At 46.1% G+C, this 23027-nt stretch overlaps 1 protein-coding gene across 1 annotated transcript in view; it reads left to right on the plus strand.

Annotated features, from left to right (window-relative positions):
- The window catches only part of CAMKMT (calmodulin-lysine N-methyltransferase), a 536774-nt gene that overhangs the window by 506657 nt on the left and 7090 nt on the right, over positions 1 to 23027 (plus strand). The window lies entirely within an intron of this gene.

Genomic DNA, 23027 nt, shown 5'->3' on the forward strand with positions numbered 1-23027 from the left:
CAACAGAACATAAAAAAAAAAAATATTGTATATTTTTATTCAGTGCTTCCATAACGAGGATGAATGAAGTTTCCATGAAAATGTTCAACACCTAAGGGAGTCATTCACAGCCTTTCAACTTAATTGCCATTAGCAATCTGTAATAGCTACTGCAGTTCAATGAATGACCAGCTAAGAGCCTTCAATATCACTAGAACTTTTAGCATTTGACACTGCAAAAATATTACATACATTTAAAAAAATAAATACCGTGTCTCTATTTTCAACTTCTACTCTCTAACTTTGTATCATCCAATCAGAGGGTTTATTTAGTTCCAGTCTTCGTCTGACTAAATTAATTATGTGTTACATAACAATTAGTGGATTGCAAAGTATATATACAAAGGAAATTATCACCAAGCTATGATGTTCTTAATTTTTTTTTCTATGTTGTTATTACTGCTTAAGGTCACATGGCAATATTATGATACGCGTATTAATAACATGACAATTTAAAATAATTTGACCTAGTCATGCACTTTCACATTTTATAATTTTACTGTCACTAGCCCTAAAAGGTGATGTCCAGACAGAGATGTGCAAAACATGTGTGTGAAATTTTGAAAATAATTTGCCAAGCATTAAAAGTCAATGTGGCGGTCACATAACCCTAAATGCAGGTCACATGATATTTGAAAACATTGGTGAATTTTCGTGTAATTTGCATTTTTGTTAACATTTCCATGACAATGCCAAATTTAAGAAAATAATGCTACAAATTTTGCCAACCACTTTTGAGTAAATTTCCATATCTCTAATCCACATTCTATATAATCTAATATTGCTCTGTCGTAGAAGGAAAACCGCAAATTACTTGTAAAGTATATTACATTATCTACATTTTCATGCATCTTTCGGATAGATCAGATTGTCACAATTTAGGCCTACTGTACTGAAGTGAGCTTGATTGACCTTCTGGATAGGGTCAGTGAGGAGTCAACAAAATAGTTTCACGCCAAAATAAAGGACTTTATTTCCGGACTGGGACTGAGAAAAACAGGCTACAATATACTTTCTTCAGCAGTGCAAAATTGAGACAGAAAAACAGCATACATCTGGAATATAGAATGTCCTTATTTTTCGTGTTTGGTGTGAGTCACAGGTATTCCCAGGCAGTCTTCCTGGAAATCTGCAACCTTGCTGGTACTGTAGTACAGCCCTGCTTCCATAGAAGGCTGGTGAACTTTGGTTCTGATGCTGTGTGTGAGTCTCAGCTGTTCCCAGACAATCCACTGGGAACTGAAGCTCTGCCTCCTAGCAGGCTTCCGAACCTGCATCCTTGCAGGCTGGGGGAACTGGCATGGAATCTGCGGCCTGCCTTTTAAACTCCTTTCCAATCAGGAGTAAATACCTTAGCAGACCTGAAAGCTAAGGTGCTGTCTTCCTGGGCCTCGAAGAGTGAAGGAGTTAACCTCTTCATTCCCTTACATACCTTCCTCCTCAGAGTGTTGTTGCACACATACTCATTATTTTGCAACATTCCTCCACCTCGAGACACAATCCACTTTGAGGTTGACTCTTCATTGCAGAGGTTTTTGAGTAATGTCTGCTGTGCCATATACTCATCTTCAGCTGAAGTCCATGGAGAATGTCTATTACTTGCTGTACAACCCCAAGAAGTTGGTGCTTGGTGACTATTTTCTTAGCATTTTGATGGTAGTCGTTTTCTTCCAGAAACGACAAGCCATGCATGTGGCCGTCGTTCTCTTCCTGCATCTCACACATGCAATGGACAATTTCACAATCACCCTTTTGTCAACCTCTTGATTGTAATCATTGCCTTTCCGAAGTAATCTCTCAGTACAGGAGTCACTTAATATGTCCTTGTCACTTCTTTTGGCTGTATCTCTGCAGCATCCACGATCAGAGCTCCTTAATGGAATGCTTTTTAAGAAATATGAAGACTTGTAGTTGCCATTACACTTTGATATATATGCTCTGTTTTTGGTGACAGCTCCCCAGACACATCAATGTCCTCATCACTGCCTGAGAGCTCCAACTTTTCATTGTCTTTGACTTCCATTCCAACAAGTCTCCAAACTTATCTTCAGTCTTTTCTGTGTCTTGTGTTCTTGTTCTCCATGCTTCTATTCCAAATCAAAGGATGGTGAGAATTGGAACTGTTCGACACCAGTGCTGGATTTCACAGTTTTTGATTTCTAATCTTTGAACATTCTAACTCTGGACTTTCATGATTTTCCTTGGTGCAATGTTTTTTTCCAAGATCATATTCACCAGAAACTTTGTTTTTTCCCTTTGTGGCAATTTTCTGGTTCTCGTGGCATGAAGCACAAAAATTTGCTATCACTTTATAAAATCCTGGCCAGGATGTGTAGTCATGGTTGAAGAGAACACCGGCGTCTTTGTAACTTGAGCACTCAGTGTCTCCAAGTATTCGCTCCAGTTCCTTAACCTTTGCTCGACATTCTTCCTCTCTGGCTTTCTGTGCAGCTAGCTCGACCTGCCTTCTGGTTCTTTGAACCACTGCTTTTCCATGATGCGCTTAGCTTCATCAATTTTGTGGAGAAGCTCTCGTTCAATCTCATATTTTCTTTTCTCCAACTCTTCATCTCCTCACTTGACAACCAGTATTTCCATGCGTCATGCTATCTGGTCCTTCATGTCACTGGCAAGATCATCTGTGCCTGGTTCAGCATCATTGAACTCCAGCTCCTCAAACTTGGTGCAGTTCCCATCAACTCTGACTATAACCTGTGGTGTGTAAGGATGCGGGGCTCGTGGCGCTCACAGCGCGCCCCCTCCTTACCTCTGAATGCCACCGCTGCCGTGGGACGGCTCCCTCATCTCTCCCAACCTGCTCCCACTGTGCAGGGCGCCCCCGTCGTTCCCGACGGACTAACACCGCCCCGCGGACACTCAGTGCTCTGGCGGCCCCCTCTGGTCCCGGGCGCGCTCTCCAACATTACAGAGCGCGCGCCAGGCAAGGATAATTTATTCACTGCACCAGCAGTGAAACCACACCCCCAACTCTCACACAGGCTGCTGCTTAACCCTAAACCTCCCCATCTGGCTGCCTACCATAGGATCCAATCCAGGACAGCTCCTCGTGTTCCTCCAGGACTGCCTCCGCTCCCTATTGGTCAGCCGCAATATATAATACCTGTCTTGCCTCTCACATTGCTCGACATAGTCTCTTCTAGTGGATGCCTATGCTGGCTCTCTCTTCGTTTATTCAGGTTACGACCCGGCTTGGCAGACTTCACTCTCTGGCTCTGGACCCCGGCTCTCACTTGACCTCGCTGCTTCTCACGCCCCTCGATCTCAGCTTGGACTCTGACCTTCCGGATCTCTCCTCTCCCAGACCTTGGCTAACGGCAACCACCTGGCCTGGCAACGGCAAAACACCACACTCCGGACATGCTCCTTCTGTTGTGGGTGCGTGCATATATAAATCCCCACCTCAGTTTAAGGGACGGGTCTGGTCTGCGGGCCGGCGTAACATTATGTCGAGCCCACATGACGCAGACCAGACTGATCTGACCTCTAAGATGACGGCCATGTATCAACAAATCCAGGCCTTAACTGACCAGATGGCTCTCCTCACTCAACAGGTACAGGAACTTTCATTTCAGGCACCACCTGTGGCCGTACTGCCGGCGCAGGTAGAACCGGTGTCCGCCACGACTACAGGCCCGAAGATTCCGACGGTCTTTCAAGACTTTATCAATGACATCTTTCGGGATGTCCTTAACCGTTTTGTAATTGTTTATCTGCATGACATTCTTATCTTTTCCAAGAATCTACAGGATCATATCATCCATACTAAGTTTGTGCTCTCCCGCCTCCGAGAGAACCAATTGTTTGCCAAGATGGAGAAGTGCCTTTTTCACCAGTCTACCACCTCCTTTCTTGGGTATATTATTTCCAACAGGGGATTGGCCATGGACCCAGAGAAACTTAAAGCCGTAGTGGATTGGCCGCAACCCGACTCCCTCAAGTCTATTCAGCGGTTTCTAGGATTTTCCAATTATTACAGGAAATATATTTGTAACTTTTCCACTATCATCGCTCCGATCACGGCACTGACCCAAAAAGGAGCTGATCCTTCGTCTTGGTCTCCTGATTCAGTCACGGCTTTCAAAACATTGAAACAAGCATTTGTCTCAGCTCCCATCCTCCGACACCCGAACATCAATTTCCCTTTCACCCTAGAGGTAGACGCCTCGGACTGCGGGGCTGGCGCAGTCCTATCCTAGAGATTTTTTCCCCAGGATAAACTTAACCCTTGCGGTTTTTTCTCTAAGAAATTTTCCCAAGCTGAGAGGAACTATGATGTGGGCAATAGAGAACTTTTGGCCGTCAAGTTGGCCCTTCAGGAATGGAGGCATCTTCTGGAGGGGTCAAAAGAGCCGTTCACTATCCTCACGGACCATAAAAATCTTTTATACATCAAGAGTGCCCGCCGCTTAGGCCCCCGCCAAGCTCGCTGGTCGTTATTTTTCTCCAGGTTTAATTTTATTTTGTCCTACATTCCCGACACCAAGAACATCAAGGCGGATGCTCTCTCTAGACACTATTCTTCTGAAGAGAGACCGGAGAAAACTACCGAGTCTATCCTTCCCAAGCAAAAGATCCTCGCGGTCGCTGCATTCAAGAATCTTGAGAAAATCATCAAGTCTCAAAAACACCTTCCTAGTGATCTCGAGATACCGAAGGACACCTTATACGTAGAGTCCAAGTTCATTCCTGAGATTCTGGAGTTGGGGCACGCTTCCCGTTCGGCAGGACATCCGGGATTCAAGAAAACATTGGATCTCATCCGTCGCACCTTCTGGTTGGCCCAATATGGCCAAGTCCATCCTTGAATTTACTCGGGCCTGTCCGGTATGTGCACACAATAAGATTCCTCGTCAGAGACCCCATGGTCTTCTTTTGCCTTTACCCATCCCGGAGCGCCAATGGTCCCATATCCATGGACTTTATTGTCGAATTGCCTAGGTCGAATGGCATGAACACCATTCTAGTAGTGGTGGATCGGTTTTCCAAGATGGCACATTTTATTCCTCTCAAGGGATTACCCTCCTCACCCACCCAAGCCGATATTTTCTCCAAAGAGATTTTCCGTATCCATGGCATTCCCACATCCATCGTATCGGATCGTGGCTCTCAATTCGTTTCCAGATTCTGGAGGACCTTTACCAGAAGACTGGGCATTTCTTCCTCTTTTTCTTCAGGATATCACCTCAATCTAATCTAAGGTGCTTCGTCTCTGACTCCCAGGATGACTGGGCAGAATTACTTCCCTGGGCTGAGTATGCCTTTAATTCCTCTAGGAATTAATCCACTCGTTAGATGCCTTTCTTTATTAATTACGGATTTCATCCGGCTCGCCTACCTATTTCCAATATCTCCTCTGGAGTACCAGCTGTGGATGAACACATCTCCCTCCTACAGTACTCTTGAGCTAGAATTCAATCAGCACTTCAAAAGGCTTCCCTGACTTCGAAAATCCAGGCTGACCGTCGTCGCCGACCTGCACCCAACTACAAGCCAGGGGACAAGGTTTGATTGTCTACCAAAAATATCCACCTCAAAACCCCTTCTCCTAAATTGGCACCTAGGTTTCTAGGGCCATTTTCTATCATGGGGCAGGTAAACCCGGTGGCCTTCCGTCTTCAATTACCTCAAAGCATAAGAATTCCTAATGTTTTTCACACATCTCTTCTCAAGCCGTTCATCTCCAGTCCTCTCTTTCCGGACCACACTCTGAGACCAGACCCAGTTATCATACAGGGCAACAAAGAGTATGAGGTCCAAGCCATACTGGATTCCCGCCTCTCGAGAGGTAAGGTTCAATTCTTGATCCATTGGAAGGGCTTTAGATCCAAAGAAAGATCATGGGTATCTCTTAAAGACATTCACGCACCTGGGCTTCTCAAACATTTTCGAAAAAAGTTCCCGTCCAAGCCATGGGAGGATCGTCCGGAGGCCGACCCTGAAGGGGTGGGGGGTGCTGTAAGGATGCGGGGCTCGCGGCGCTCACAGCGCGACCCCTCCTTACTTCTGAATGCCCCTGCTGCCGTGGGACGGCTCCCTCATCTCTCCCAACCTGCTCCCGCTGTGTGGGGGCGCCCCCGTCGTTCCCGACGGACTAACACCACCCTGCGGACACTCAGTGCTCTGGCGGCCCCCTCTGGTCCCGGGCGCGCGCTCTCCGACATTACAGAGCGCGCGCCAGGCAAGGATCATTTATTCACTGCACCAGCAGTGAAACCACGCCCCCAACTCTCACACAGGCTGCTGCTTAACCCTAAACCTCCCCACCTGGCTGCCTACCATAGGATCCAATCCAGGACAGCTCCTCGTGTTCCTCCAGGACTGCCTCCGCTCCCTATTGGTCAGCCGCAATATATAATACCTGTCTTGCCTCTCTCACATTGCTCGACATAGTCTCTTCTAGCGGATGCCTATGCTGGCTCTCTCTCTCTTCTCTTCGTTTATTCAGGTTACGACCCGGCTTGACGGACTTCACTCTCTGGCTCTGGACCCCGGCTCTCACTTGACCTCGCTGCTTCTCATGCCCCTCGATCTCAGCTTGGACTCTGACCTTCCAGATCTCTCCTCTCCCAGAAGAAGAAGAAGTATTGTGCCACATGCAAGCTTTTACTCTTATTTATTACATCTTATGTTCAGAGATGAAAATAAACACAACATTTTATGGATATCACAACCACCCTTTGTCCAGGTGTATGACCACAGAGTCCCCCATAAAGGGCTAGCAGGTTGTGATGGTTTTTGGAACCTCAAAGAAGAGGGCTATATTTGTGCTGGGCTGAGATTTATTCAGGAAAAGAAGGATCCAACGCTCTACGGATTTGATTATAATGCAAATTTATTTGTGCCAAACAACGTTTCAACCTAAATAGGTCTTTCTCAAATGACTAGGCTGAGATTTATGGCAGTACCTGTGTGCACCCCTTTGGAGTTTTGTCATCTGTTCAGGGTAACAGACCTCTGGGATGAGGTCAGAATGCAATTATAATCAAGGGCAGAAGGCAATTCACAAATTACGATTTGGGGTCACTGAAGGTGCGGTGTTGTTCGGAAACCCCTGTACTGGATTTCCCCATTGTCCCCTGCTTTGATGTTTTGCTTAAGAATTGTGCCCCTGCTCTTGGGTGTAGCTGGCCACAGTTCAGCAGAAAGTTTTCCAGCAGTTCTGTTTTTGAGCATCCTGTATTTCTGTTTTTAAGAGAATGTCCTGTGTTTCCCTGTAAGTTACCAGCATCCTCACAGAAGTGTCAGTGTGTGTTTACGATAGTGTGACCTATTAACTAGCAGTGCCAGGTGTACCCAAGGTTCTTTGCACAACTAACTAGCTCTGACTCTCAGCCCCCTGAAACACACACATGGTAGAAAAATGTATGGTTTCAACCATATCTCCCTATATATATTTCTCTAAGGATGTCTACACATCCCTCTGTGATAGGCTAATAGGCCGGTCACTCACTCAGGGACAGCCAATGAGTCTGCACATCCTGTGTAATGAGACTGCACATTGGCTGTGTAACATCTTAAGTGTCACATATGAAGTGTCTGTGGAGTTCAAATTGGAGGTGAAGAATACAAGAACTGGACTTTGCAATTCAGGCAGTGATTTATTTTCCAATTGTCTGATTTTGCGGCACTTATTGCATTATTATAACTCCGTGTACCGTATTGTCTTTGTAAAGGCTATGTACACTCTCTACACTATATAGATAAAGATATACATACATCCCCTTCTGTGATAGACTGAGCGACCTCTCACTCACCCAGGAAACACTGGGGGAGGGAATTTTAATGGCAGGGGAGACAGCAAGGAGAGGAGACAGATGAGTAGGAGGTGTAGTGTGCACAGAGAGGAGCAGACAGTAAGGCAGGCAGTGCAAAGAGAGAGGCGGAGGGCGTACAAATAGTGGAGAAATAACAAGGAGAGGCGACAGAGGGATGACAAGGAGAAGGGAATGAAGAGGAGTGCAAAGAGAGGAGAGACAGCAAGGTCAGATGGAGAAAACAGAGAGACAGCAAGGATATATATCTCAGGGAAAAAAAGTGCAAACTAACATTGTGACGTACGTAAACAAAGTAATTTATGGTCAATAAAAATAAACATATGTGCTCTTTCAGAAGGGATGCAGTAAAATAATTTATCGTATAATCATGGATGGCGTCTGTGTTCACACTTTCCAGAATCTTTTTAAGTAGTTCGTGTCTTGCGTCCGTGTAGCCTCGGCATCTGCAGACCACCCGACAACTGTTGTCACGGAAGCAGAAATTATGTTGTTGGACTCATGGAGTTTTTTCTCGAGAGGGCTGAGAGCTCTCACCCTCAGAACCAAACACCACAGCAACACACTTATGTGTTTTGCGGTGGTATCCACTTCGTCAGGGACTCCCAGTCCTCCGAAGAAAAAACTCCATTGAGTCCAAGGATGTCCCGCTTCCGTGATACCAGCTGCCGGGTGGTCTGCAGACGCCCTTATGTAGCGCTGCCGTCTGTCTGGGCTCTTCACGACACAGTCTTCTAGGGTTATGAGAGAGACAAAAGGGTAATTCATAGCACCATATTGCATAATTCAGGCTTCTAATTTTTTTTTATTCCATCCCAATAGGGGACTGCAGCTTTAACTGATAAACAATGGAGGCACTCAGCCATTACCCTTCAGCGGTTTCTTTTAGGCTGCGTCCATGGTTATCGCGTGAGCAACCGCATGTGTGGCGCGATTAAAATGCAGTGCCTGTATGAGGCTGTGAGGCAATGAGAACCGCCGTCTCACGCGATGCACGAGGAAACAAATACATTTGTTTCTGACACGCGAAGTCCTGGTCACGTGAGCGGTTTGCCCAATGAGGGCGGATTATCTCTGTGATGTCACGGCCACGCCCGTGAGATGCCCCCTTATCGCGTCCACCTAGAGCGCACATATCACTCCAGCTGGAGACGTGCGTGAAGGCACGGTCGCACATGTACACACCATGGATGCGACCTTATATCTGTGACAGACAATATCTCAGGCACACTGCCATTTTAAGAAACAAAATCATAAAATGAATGCCTACTCTCAGGAGACTAACTCACAGCATATGCCTGTCTACGATGCTGGCTGGATAAGCTAGTTTCCAGCTTTAAATAAAACACATATATAGCGAAGTAACCTTGAGTCCTTATCTGTTGTGGTGATACCGTCCCAAGAGATTCCTGGCATCCTCCACAAACTGGATGCAGGGGAGCAGCAATTGCCCCCAGCCTCCAGGCTCCAAGAGAAAGACTGATGCAGCAAACCTATCTGCCATAAAATACATATATATATACACAGTGGTTGACAAATCACCAAAAAATCTACTCGCCACACAAAAAAATCTTCTCGCCACCTAGTACCAAACGTGTGCTGCTTGGGCCAATATTTACTCGCCCGGGGGTTAAATCCACTCGCCCGGGGCGAGCAAATGTATAGGTTTGTCGAACACTGTATATACATACCCACAGCTACCTCATCTCCTCATGTAATCCACTACCCCTCGTGGCGCCGCCATTGCTGTGAAGTCATCTGATTCACAGCAGCTCTTCCATCTGGCTGCTGCCACTGAGAGTCCTGTGTGATCTATCTTTTACTATCATAGGAGGACACTGTATTATACGCTCCACTGGCTGGTGGGATTTTGACATTGGTGTATATATCACTCTCACATCAAAGAGGCATGTTGTGGACTTTTCTCCATTGATTAACACCTTCACTACCTATTGGCCCTGGCTACCTGTCTGTTATATCCATCTGTGCTGACCCTCTGCTGTTTACAGATTGTCTCAAACGATTGTATTTTTACCTACATTGTGAGTATAGGTCTTGGTGACCAATCTCTGTTTCATTAAAGATTCCTTCTATTTTTACAGTATTATGCTATGGAGCTGGCGCTTCTATCTTTTTGTTATATATATATATATATATATATATATATATATATATATATATATATATATACTTCCTCAGGGGGCTCCGCCGTCTCTCCGGACTTGCTAGAACACGATATTTTAGGGTACGTGGATAGATGAGACGTACCACAGTTTTTCTTTACCAGGCTTCTGCCTGCTTTATTCAATCCCAGGCACTGGGACTGCAACACGTTGATACAAATGCAAAACAAAACCCTGCTAAACTGAGCGATAACTAAACAAAGGCTTTCCCTGACTAGGGTTGGGCCTCAAACAAAATAAAGTGACAGACTTCAAAAGTAAACATAGGATGAGAGGAAGAGAGAGGAGAGAGAGAAAATAAAAAAGCCGGAAACTAGCTTTAACAACCTGCTTAGCAGGGCAGGTGAAAGATACCAGACAGCAGACAATCTCTGGTCCAGATATTCACACACACACCTATTTATCTTATGTGTGTCAAAGAGGCTAAAATAAGTGAAACCTACTGCTTATAAGAACTTAAGATCTGCAGAAAAGTGTTTAAAATATTATTGCCGGCACAGTACTGTATTAAGAAGTTTTTATTTGGAGACGGTGTGTGTGTGTATATATATATATATATATATATATATATATATATATATATATATATATATATATATGTATATGTATATATGTATATATATATATATATATATATATATATATATATATATATATATATATATATATATATATATATATATATATAGTGCATTACCATGCAGCAAAAAAGAGGCAGCACTTACTTGTATCCAAAAAAGTGTATTGAACAGACACAGACAGAACCAACGTTTCGATCCCGGGGAGGGATCTTCTTCAGGGGGGTGTTCAATGAGACTCCTGCCCAGAGTGACTTATATACCCAGAACCCCAGTGTCCAGATCACCAGAAAGCAATCAAACAATAAAACAATCAACCAATCAATGGCATCCGTGTGATGTGTCTCTTGTTTACTACAAACAGCAAATGATGGCCATTTTGAAAAACAGGAGCATATCAGCTGTCTGAATCACAGCTGTCTGTGCAAAGCTTCCTCTGTCGTCATGGTGATGCCCAGTGCATGCACGTTCTGCATAATCTCATACACGGCGGCCATTTTAAATCCGCCACCAGATCGGCGAACCAGTGAGGTGTGTAGCAGCCATCTGTTCCGTGGCTGGATGGTCAAAGTGTCCTCCATCATCATGGTGACGACCGGTGGCCATTTTGGAACACGTAGTGGGGGTAGCAGCCAGCTGGATATAAGCTAATGAAAGCGTCCTCTGTCGTCATGGTGATGTCCTGCTCATACGCAGTCCGCATAGGCTCCTGCTCGGCACATTTAGCCCATGCTGTAGAGGGAGTATAGGAGAACTACAACTGCCATAGTGTAAATAAACATTGGAAGTGGGGGAATGGTGGAGAGACAGTGAGGGTATGTAGGATGAATGTGAATGCTGAGAAGGGAGGAAGAGAGTGGTGGAAATCAATAAGCAAATGGTACATATACTGTGCAATGCAGCAAGCATAAGCATATAGGGGACCATGTCATATGGTTTTTAAGCAAAAGGTGGCACTGTGTGCTCATTTGAATGTCATTTCCCAGAATCCCTTTCTGCAGTGGAAGCACTGTATGCTCGGTGATAATGGTGAAAGGCGGGGTTGCAGACCTGTTTAAGCCATGCAAATGAGCGCACAGTAATATTTCCATTTGCTATATGCTTTACTGTGGAGGGGTTTTGTCACTTCTTTTTTCACCCACCACACACACACACACACACACACACACACACACACACACACACACACACACACACACACACACACACACACACACACACACACACACTGCTCATTTGCTTGTCATTTCCCAGAATCCCTTGCTGCAGTGGAAGCACTGTATACTAGGTGATAATGGCGAAAAGCAGGTTGCAGACCTGTCTAAGACATGTGAATGTGCTCACAAGTAATATTTTTATATGAAGCATTCTGCATTGAAACCTCTTTGCTGCCAGCAGTGTCATTAATGCATTGTGGATATTATGATTGAAGGGTTAATATCATAAGATTTAAACCTAAAACTGTTCAACTGAATACTTTAATACATACTGATTAACATTCCATATTTAAGGGGGAGACTTGCACATAAGTCACGGAGAATATGGATATTTTTCTCTCTGAAAAGAATTCCCTCAACCTAGTGTAAATTTATGGAAAATAAAGAGATACTACCAAATCTCACTGAAAAGAGTTTCCAGATGTCGGTCAATATGCTTTAATATAAATGATCCTTCTTAAAACTGGAGCTGCAGTAGCTTTTTGATCTACTATTGTTCCATATTTGGTAGCTTCTGAACTTTGATTAATATGCCCCAGTATTTTCTCTGAAAGTATCCTCTAATGGTGCTGTCCGAGATGAAGGGATTTGGCAAACATGGTCCAATTAAAAAACTTGAGAGAAACCTCAGAAATAATTTGGAAGTGATAAGGACAGAGTTGCCATTGATCTTGTCTTTTCCGATCAAAGGAAATTATTAAAGAAACACACTCTTTCAGTGAAGAGGGGTCATTGATAAATGTACAGTATGTGTGTAATACATCTTAATTCCTTCACACGTAGTTCACAGGTCTGTTCCTAATCATTGAATTAATGATTCTAGACTAACCTGTGTTTTTCTGGAGGAAAATGAATCATGCAATACAGTAGTTAATCACAAACTAGTACTGTACATCTTAAATCTACTACAAAATACTGTACTGTACGTGCTGCACAATAGTTTGCAATTGTACCAGTCTAATTGTTGCACCTCATACAGATTTAGCAGGCTTTATTGTTCTATCTGGAGGGATATGTTGGAATATATTTTGCAATATTGCATTAACATTGCTATTGAATCCTATGAAAACTGTAATAGTACAGTATGAGTAATGCTGGAATATGTTACCTGTAGATAATAGTACTCACATGTGGCCCTTCAGAGCTTCATGTGCGGCTTCTACCTACAATGCTGTAATAACTAGGCTGTCACCGGGGGCGGCGGAAGGTAATGGCGGGAGCAGAGCAGAAGGAAGTGTGTGGCGGTAGGTAGGGTCGTGGGAGGCTGGTTGCCAATCAGAGCAGGAAGCGTACGGCTGGCTGGCTGTGACATAGGATGACAGGGTCGTGCTGGAGCTGGGAGGCTGCAGCTTTGCAGTGGCATCCATGCACACCAATAGGAAATTAGTGTGATCCACCAATCAGAGGGTTCGGGGTGCCTTGGAGGCGGGAGAAGAGAGGATGATGAGGATGGGTGTGAGAGGATGAGGAGGTGGGTGAGAGGATGAGGAGGGAGGATATTAGACAGGATGAGATTTACTAACAATACAGTAAGTAACAAGCATAACATATACACAGTATAACATTAATTACATAAACATACATTTGTTCGTGCACATAGCAAAGTGAGTGCAGAATCATGAAATAAAGATTTAAAAATGCATATAGTGCAATATTGCAGTAGTTCCAATGTGTATAAAAGGAATGTCTGTATTAGTGGTCAATGCCACTGCTCACATGGCGCAGTTAAAATGCAGGCACTAAGTGGTTTCTTTGTACGGTGTGACGGAGTAGACTGGCAGTGGGTAGCCAGGTCGGGGTTGGAGAAGTCAGAATCGTCATAGGTTCTTGCCGTGGTCGGGGTTGAAGAGGTGCGGATCATCGTAGGTACTTACCGTGGTCGAGATTGGAGAGGTGCGGATGGTCGTAGGTAATGCCGGGGTCAGGAGTGGAGAAGTAAGGAGTCCAGATGCTAGCCAAGGTCAAACACAGAGAAACACAGGAACTAGGATGCAAGATACAAGACAAGGAGGCAGGGATTGCAGTAAGCAGTTCGCACGGAATTAAGTCTTATGCCCAGCCATCTTGCCGAGGGGCTGACTGAGAATATATAGTACCGGGGACCAATTGGAAGCCTGCAGGAAGAGGGCTCACCAGTAACTATTGCTGTGATAGGCAGAGGAGGAGTCCGCCGCTGCTGCAGTATAATTTATAGAAGCCAGTCCCTGATTAAAAATGTTGCCATTGTATTTGATTATTTTTTTTCCATTTAGAAGTTACTTTTACATCTCTCCTTTTATATTCTAAATATTCATCCTAGTCTGAAATTCCCCAGGGGTTTTTTGTTGTAGAGAAATATTCATGTTAAATAATATTTGGGGGACACTGTTGAAATTGTGAATTTTAACTGCTTTGAACATAGCAAATTTGGGTTGCTTTACCATTTTTCCCCAGTTACTATAAAACACATAATTATTTTTTTACTTATAGCAAGGTCCCCCTCTTACCTTCTGGTTTGCAGGGGGTACAGCTGCGGAAACGCTCATACGCCGGGCTGCTGCGGGAAGGCTGCGGGCAGTAGTGAGGGTGCTTCGGTACTCCGCGGCGCACACGGAAAGCGGGAGCCGCCATTTTCTAAGTTGCGCATGCGCACTAGAGCCGTTGCACATTCGCAGAGTAAAGCATAGTTGCGGCAGCCATTAGACTGGCTTTGCCAGGGACTACAGGTCCCAGCAGCCCCCGGGGCTGCTTACCACGTGGGCAGTGTTAGCTAATAGGGCTCCCTGATCCCCGGCAAGGACAGAAGATACATTTGGCTCACTGCGGGGACCACGTCAGTCGGGACCAGGACAGCAAGGGGTGAGGTAAGGTCCAGGGAGAAGTGCTCCACAGGACTAGGCCAGATACCCCCTCAGGTCCCAGCTAGACCCCGATCACCACTTAGTTTGTTGTGCTGTAGTGAAGGCTCCCAGATAGAGACTCTTTTCCATTAGCACATTAGTGGCAGTATTAGATCACCGGTGACGGATGCCACGCGGTGGGCACGGCCTGCGGCCTGGGACCGGCCAAGAGGCAACTATACTATCAGAGACACTTTTTATAGGGACACACTCCAGCGGGAGACCCCTCCAGAGGCGGATGCCTGCGGACAGGCGTGGAAGAGGATCAAGCAAAGCCAAGGTCCTCAATAATCTCCTGAAGATCTACCCTGAGGAACCCCGGCAGAAGGTCGCAACCCTACGGACACCCTTTTGGAGATAAGTGGATGTCCTCCTGCGAACAGGCGTTCATCAGGCTCAAGAAAAGCCTCACTGAAGCACCGGTTTTAGCTTATGATGACCCTGAGCAACCCTATATCCTGCATGTAGATGCAAGCTACAACGGAATGGCAGCTGTACTGCATCAGAAGTACCCTGCTGGCCTCCGCCGAGTGGTGTATGTGAGCCAACGCTTGACACCAAAATTACCCAGTCCACAAACGGGAGTTCCTCGCAATCAAGTTCCACGACTACTTATATAGTGTTTCCTTTGAGGTCTGGACAGACAACAACCTGCTGACCTATATTCTGACATCCTCCAAGCTTGATGCCACCGGCCACAGGTGGTCAGCGGCCCTGTCCAACTATCAATTCACCCTCAAATACAAGCCAGGGCCTTTAAACTTCGGAGCCAATGAGTGCAACCCCGGAGGATGGCCTGTGGGAAGAAATCCCTGGACTTGGGATTCGGGCGATGTGTTCAACGGCCGCCATAGTGGAGGACAAGTTGGCCTTCTCTGGGATGCCAATCCAAGGCACTCCCTGCCACCTACTGCCACACAGAAGGCATGAACATCACCCAAAACACAATCATGATGTGGAAAGAATTGATAGAGCACCAGATATGTGACCCAGTGGCTAGAGCGATACGCCAAGCTATCCAACAAAACAAGCCCTTATTGGTGAAGCGTGCTCCGCCCGGCATGGTCGCCGTTATAATGAGGGAATGGGACAAGTTCAGCTTTGAGCGTGGTCTCCTCTACCTAATCGTCCCCTACCACAAATACCCAGATAAGAGACAGTTGGTTCTGCCCAGAAGCCTGCAGTACCCTGTCCTACGGACCCAGCATGACGACCACGGACACCTGGGGGTAGATAAAACCTTCGGACTAGTGAGGGGCCAATTCTTCTGACCCAAAATGCTGGCGTCATTGCCAGAAGTGCCTGTGGTGTATCCAGCGGAAGACACTGCTGTAAGGAATCCACACCTCAGTTTAGTGGTTACCTTTCCTTGCAGACCTGTGCAGTCCTGGAACACTTCCCCTGATATTTACTGCAGCCTGGATTTACTCATTAAAGCAATACTGTCACACGCCCCTTCTGCTATTGGTTCACTGACCTTTAAGTACTGCCTTCCCACAATGCTCCCTGCCGAGCATAGTCCTTCCTGGATGTCACCGAGTGTTCTGCCACAAGCCCCTGGCTTGTTATCTCATTACTACTCTGTTTTGTCCTAGTTCTTGTTCTTGTGCTGAAGCATTGATCCCCAGCGTACTTCAGCTTCCTGGTTTCCTGAGGCCAGCTACTACTCTCTCGTAGAGGCCTGCTTTCCTGAGGCCTGCTGCTATTTTCACGCAGAGGTCTTTTCCTGTGCTGAAGTGGAGGATTCTTCAGCCCGCTCAGGACTCTTGCGCTGAAGCACTGGTTTACCAGTGCAGCCAGGTGGTGTGCCCACTCTGGTCTGCCTATCCTTTCCTGAGACCAGTACCATGGGCCATGGTCGCTGCATGCGCAGAGTCCACTGCCGCGCTCCTAAGCTGAAGCGGGGAACTCCTGACTACCTGTTGCCGAACTCCTGCTTGAACAATGTTAACCCTGATGTCTCCGATCCTGACCCTGGCTTGTCCACTGACGATGCTGCCTTCGCCAGTCCCGACCTTGCTACGTACGACTACGAACTGCGCAATCCGGATCAGCCTGCGCGGTCTAAGGTCAGTGGTTTTACAACCCCAACTCAGCCACGTGGTCCGACCCAGGTTTGTGGCGAGCACAACCGTGACAACTGCCCACACGCGCAGCCGCAATGGGTCACCTAAAAAGCTCCCGTCCCATGGATCTAGTCTGCATGGATTTTTTGTGCATAGAGCCCAATTCAAGAGGCATCGGGAACGTGCTGGTGGTGACCGACCACTATACGCAATAAGCCCAAGCATTCCCTACCAAGGATCAGAAGGTGATAACTGTGGCTAAAGTGCTGTGGGAGAAATAATGATAAACTAAAAAAAGATATACCCTATAACTCAGCGCAAAAAAATATATAAAGTGTAAATACAATATGTGAATAATAAGCTTATTGCTAAGTGAACGCTGCCACGGGGTCTCTGCCAAACAAATTCCTCACAAACTCATTACAGACAATAATACAAATAATGCAATGACCCGGCGCTTCAGGCTACAACAATACCCCAGTCCAATGATTAGTCCATATAGATATGGAAAGTTCTTTTCAATATTCCAGCTGATGGAGCGATGGTGATCCAATTGCTGGCTGCTGGTTCCGAACTCCTCCTAGTATGTAATGGACAAAAAGGAAAAGACCATTGCGCAGCCACAAGAATCCATAAATAACTCCACAACAGATTAAAGTAATGAACTTACAGACTTGCTGTGTTATTGTTCCTTTGAGACAATCTGTGCTTTTAACCTCTTCTCTTCCAGATATCACGAATCCCACGTGTTGTATGTCTATCCTCCAGGTTTTCTGTCTGTTCACAGCATTACCACTTGGTCATAGTTCCCATGTGTTCCCAGAAAGGAAATAACATGAAAGATGATGGTGCAGATTGATAAAAATGTATTACAATAAAAATAAAAAACAGCCAAGGGCTTACTCACATAAACCAGGCTGTGTAAAAACAGCTGACAACGTGCCGTCCGCAGCTTGATACAATCAGGTAGGCAGGCTTCTGGGAGGATAGTGCTATTGTTGTTTGCAAACCCTGAAGTGGCGTCTAACTCTCAGTAGTTACTCTGCGAGATTCGCCCCCTCTATTTGCTATAGCTTCCTCTATCTCAGCTTGAGGTGGCCAGCACTGCAGAATGTGCTCTTCTCACCTCTCTGGGTAACTGCCGTCAGCCCGCGCTAAGCCTCGTGATGTCACACTCTGGCGTCTCTCCTGATCTCTATGCTCCTGCTTCTGAAGACCGTGTCAGTTCTAGCTCCTCCCTCTCCATACGCGTTTCGTGACGCAATGTGGTCACTTCATCAGTGGATGAGGGGGGAGTTGCTACCTACTGATATATATACCCTGGAAGGTGATGAATACTAATTGCAAATTAATTGCAAATTAATTGATTAAAAGCGAATAAATTGATTAAAATTGCACACATCTACTTACATGATAAAAGCCACTAGGGAATCATCCCTGGGATTAAGTGGCAATGCACCAAGCTCATATGTTATGTCTATGAGCTTGGTGCATTGCCACTTAATCCCAGGGATGATTCCCTAGTGGCTTTTATCATGTAAGTAGATGTGTGCAATTTTAATCAGTTTATTCGCTTTTAATCAATTAATTTGCAATTAATTTGCAATTAGTATTCATCACCTTCCAGGGTATATATATCAGTAGGTAGCAACTCCCCCCTCATCCACTGATGAAGTGACCACATTGCGTCACGAAACGCGTATGGAGAGGGAGGAGCTAGAACTGACACGGTCTTCAGAAGTAGGAGCATAGAGATCAGGAAAGACGCCAGAGTGTGACATCACGAGGCTTAGCGCGGGCTGACGGCAGTTACCCAGAGAGGTGAGCAGAGCACATTCTGCAGTGCTGGCCACCTCAAGCTGAGATAGAGGAAGCTATAGCAAATAGAGGGGGCGAATCTCGCAGAGTAACTACTGAGAGTTAGACGCCACTTCAGGGTTTGCAAACAACAATAGCACTATCCTCCCAGAAGCCTGCCTACCTGATTGTATCAAGCTGCGGACGGCACGTTGTCAGCTGTTTTTACACAGCCTGGTTTATGTGAGTAAGCTCTTGGCTGTTTTTTATTTTTATTGTAATTTTTATCAATCTGCACCATCATCTTTCATGTTATTTCCTTTCTGGGAACACATGGGAACTATGACCAAGTGGTAATGCTGTGAACAGACAGAAAACCTGGAGGATAGACATACAACACGTGGGATTCGTGATATCTGGAAGAGAAGAGGTTAAAAGCACAGATTGTCTCAAAGGAACAATAACACAGCAAGTCTGTAAGTTCATTACTTTAATCTGTTGTGGAGTTATTTATGGATTCTTGTGGCTGCGCAATGGTCTTTTCCTTTTTGTCCATTACATACTAGGAGGAGTTCGGAACCAGCAGCCAGCAATTGGATCACCATCGCTCCATCAGCTGTGGGAGAAATACTTCATCCACCATGGCTTCCCGAATCGGATGCACTCCGACCAAGGGAGAGACTTCGAGAGCAAGTTGATCAATGAGCTGCTCAACTTGCTCGAAATCAAGAAGTCTTGGACCTCTCCTTACCATCCAGAGGAAGATGCTCTGCCGGAGAGGTTCAACCGGTTCCTACTTGACATGCTCGGCACCCTAAAGGGCGAGTGGAGCAGACATGTGGAGACGCTAGTGCAGGCATACAACTGCACCAGACATGAATCCAGGGGATTCACGCCATATATCATGATGTTCGGGCGAGAGGCACGTCTGCCTGTGGACATCCGTATGAGGGTTTCTACCGTTGGGGTACCCAATTTGACGCATTATAAATATGTGAAACGGCTCCAAGACAGCTTGCACTGCACATATCAGTTGGCAGAAAAAGCCTCAGCCAAGCTGAACGCGTGCAACCAGCGCAGGTATGACCACAAGATCCACTATCGATAACTTCGGCCTGGAGACGCCGTTCTGCTACGAAATCTAGGAATCCACGGCAAGCACAAGCTAGCTAACCGCTGGCATGACGGGCCTTTTGAAGCAGAATTCCAGATGCCATGCCTCCCTGTCTACCGGATACGAGACGTGGATGGTGGGTAAAGGTTTGGCACAGAAATCACTAACTGCCCATTCCGCAAGTGGTAGAAAGTGACCCCGAACCAGAAACAATAGTAACGGCCAGTGAGCCAGAGGGGTCTGAAGAGCATTCAGAGTCAATAGTCGAACCAACTCAGGATCCGGTGGAAGAAACCTCCACTAATTTAAACGGAGACTGGTGGGCACCTACAGAAGGAGCAACGGGTAATTGGCCCGCGCCTCATGTACCCTCACCAGTGGCTTCAACAAGCCGTCCACTTGACCCACGAATCCCGAGCTTCGGCCCTTTAAGAGACATTACCGAGACTGAGTTAACCCTTAGAAACGGGTCCAGGCCCCAAGACTATGATAGACTCTCCCAAGTGGAACACTGAAGAAGAGGCTCACAGGAGTCAGCGAGTGAGGCGCCTTCCCACTAGAGTGGCATACGATTCGTTAGAGGCACCCCACTGGGAGTCACAGCAGCTGGCTCGAGGAAGCTGGCTTCGATCAGAGCGATATTCACTGAGTTGTTTAATCTTGTATAGAATCTGCATCAGATAAGTTGTATGTAACATATGTATTTTTATTATATAACTTATGTATGTTACTGCTGCGGCAGCTTTTAATCTAAAGTTCGCCGGAAGCTGGCCGGGAGCGCCGCGGGTCTGCTCTCCGTTTAAAAACGGATTTTCCAGCGCGGCGGCCGCTTCAATAGATAAGCGCTAATGGCGCTTACTATTGAAAGCGCCCGAGGCGCGGGAAAACCGGCCGGTTCTCGGCCGAAGACTGCCGCGCGCCGCCCGCGCTATTTTTAAAATGCGGGGGCAGCCGCATTAGGTTTAGCCTGGTCGCCTCTGTACGTGTTCCAAGCGGGGATGTTGGAGTCTCCACAAGGGGGAGGATTTAGCCAGGTCCCCCTCTTACCTCCTGGTCTGCGGGAGGAGGATGGCTGTGGATGCGCTAATACGCCGGGCTGCTGCGGGAAGGCTGCGGGCAGTAGTGAGGGCGCTGCGGAGCTCCGCTACGCACCCGCCAAGTGGGGGCCACCATTTTCTACGATGCGCATGCGCACTACAGCTGATGCACATTCGCAGAGTAAAGCAGAGTTGTAGCGGCCATTAGACTGGCTCCGCCAGGGACTACAGGTTGGGCAGTGTTAGCCAATAGGGCTCCCTGATCCCCAGCACGGACAGAAGATACATTTGGCATGCTGCAGGGACCACGCCAGTTGGGAGCAGGACAGCAAGGTGTGAGGTAAGGTCCAGGAAGAAGTGCTCCGCTCGACTAGGCCAGATACCACCTCAGGCCCCAGCTAGACCCCGATCACCACTTAGTTTGTTGTGCTGTAGGGAAGGCCCCCAGATACGGACACTTTCCCATTAGCACATTAGTGGCAGTATTAGGTGATGGGCGCCACGCTGTGCATACGGCCTGCGGTCTGGTACCAGCCCACAGGCAACTATACTATCAGAGACACTTTATAGGGACACACTCCAGCAGGAGACCCCTCCAGAGGTGGATGCCTGCGGACAGGCGTGAAAGAGGATCCAGCAGACCCCGGTGTGGGAAAACATCGCGGGTTCAGCAGCTCCATCAGCCATGTCGGCTTGGTATGGCTGAAGACCAAGAAGGTATCGCATCAAAGTGCACAAATGGCCATACACAGTGGGTAGCGCTACTCCACACACACACTCTTTGGGTGGGCCTGGTCTGTGGACATTAGCGGGTTCAGTGCCCAGGCACCTCAGTACTTTGGGGGTTCCACCGGGGTGGTGTTACTGTAGGGGCATTGTATTGTGTGGTCACTGTTATATTGTGTTGTGTGTCTTATGTCAGTAAATACTATTGTTATATACTCTGGTGTGTATTTACAGTGTGTGTATTGGGTTCCTGTGAAGGGTTATTCTGCTGTGCAGGATCCTTCTCAGGTGGAGGCGCTGTAAACCGAGAGACAAGACAACCCCAGTCTCCCAGCGGCCGAGGCTTAGGCCTCCTGTGAGCCACGCAGGTAACACTCAGAGCGCATAGTCCCTTAAGTCATGGGGAAAGAGGGCTACATACTATTGGTTTGTTGAGGGTTTAATACTGATGTTTGAGGCTGTTAATGAAAAGTTGAACACATGACACATTATTGATTAAACTATGGATACCCAATGATGAATTAAAAAATTGTCACCACAAACAATAGGACTGCTTTCCAGCTGTCAAAATTATACTATGAGGGATGTTTATAGAGCTCCGATAACAGATTTCAGAGCTTGATTGGCTTTAACCACCATTGACTTGAATGGCAGGTGACGCTGATCGAGCATCAATATCCATTATTGGAGATTCATGAATCCCAACCTTAGAATCCTGCTTCTGGTTCCGATTTCTCATAATTGCTTAACACCATTAAATGAAGCCTTTCTTTAACACGTGTTTCATTTTCTATAGCTAGAAATATGCACAATACTCCTATAAGAAATAATCTTTGTTTTCTTACTTACAAAAGCATTGCACTAAGCACTGATTTGTTCCTGATAGCTTCTCTCTATTGAAGATTATACGCTTTACACTGAAATCTTCGCTCCGTTATTTGGTACGTCATAGTATTTGAAACCATTCATTTGCATGGAGATGCATTTACACATCTGCAGTTTTTGTAGGAAATCCCCAAAACTGACCCGAGACAGTGTTGCACATTTCTACTCACAAGCAAAAGAAACATCGAGCAATTTTGAGAGTCATTTAAAACATAATTTTGGGACATCTTAAAAATCTTTGTTAAAGTAAACACTCTGAATCTCGTTTTAATATACTGTACTGTATACTGTAGCCATCTAGATTTCTTTCAATGTTTAGTGAAAGCATATGAGTGGAAATTGATTCATGCAGATACTTTTCAAAGACGTTGTTTATTGTGATGGTAAACTGTTAAAGTGATTAAGCACGGGATAAATAACTCAAAAAGGGAAATGGATTGAAATAATTATTTTATACATGTGATTATTAAGTAGAAAGGTGTATAAAAGTTTGTACCGGTTAAGACCAGTTGATTCATTTTTTCTTCAGACACGGTAAGGCTACGCTTATAGTGCTGGCGACGTAGCGGTCAGGCGACTGTCGCTGGAAAATCAAATAGAGATGACTTACAGCGATTACGACCAATCTGTTGCTATGTCGCGTCGCACTTACTATAAGCGCACGCGATGGCGGCAGTGCATTTTTTTTGATGTGATGTCGCGAAGCTGTCGCC

This window comes from Ascaphus truei, chromosome 4 (assembly GCF_040206685.1).
Source record: "Ascaphus truei isolate aAscTru1 chromosome 4, aAscTru1.hap1, whole genome shotgun sequence".
Classification (NCBI taxonomy): domain Eukaryota; kingdom Metazoa; phylum Chordata; class Amphibia; order Anura; family Ascaphidae; genus Ascaphus; species Ascaphus truei.